Raw genomic sequence first — 666 nt, forward strand, 5'->3', positions numbered from 1 at the left:
TTTGTTTTTTTTTGTTAAAGTGCTGTAACATTACAGGAAGTATACAGTTTCACAACAGGCCTGTGGTGTCCCACAGGGTTTGATCCTCGGTCCCTTCACAGTTTCATGTACTATATTAAAATGGAAACCAGCTGCCCATCAAATGTCTCCGGTCAGTGTAAAAATAAAACTGTTTAATTCTGTTCAACTAAACGTCGTCCGTCACTTTGACCTCCTCTTAGTTTTCATATTCATTTACATTTTGCTGCTGATTTGAGCAAAAGTAAACTTGTTTCTAAAACATTTCTGCACATTTTGATTGGCAGTTTGACATCTTCAACAGTGGTTGTTGACTGTTTGTGACTTTCACCATTAACAGCGCCCCCAAAAGGACAAAAGGTAAATTTGAAGCAACACATTTTTTTCTTTTTCAATGTAATGATACAGGAGCTGTTGGTTTGACAATAATTTAAAAATGTGCTCACTCAGCTGATGTGATACTAGTTTTAAAAAATTATAAATTTGATTAAAAAAAAGTTAGAGGAAAGGTTTTTTGGGATTGAATGTGTGATATTAAAAACTTGACTTTTTTGTTAAACACAACTTAATGTTATGACTTTATTAATTCACTTTTATTTTGTGTTGTCATCATTTGTTGGAACATTTTGATTTTCTCAAGTCTTAAAT

Source organism: Thalassophryne amazonica, chromosome 15, assembly GCF_902500255.1.
Source record: "Thalassophryne amazonica chromosome 15, fThaAma1.1, whole genome shotgun sequence".
Lineage (NCBI taxonomy): Eukaryota > Metazoa > Chordata > Actinopteri > Batrachoidiformes > Batrachoididae > Thalassophryne > Thalassophryne amazonica.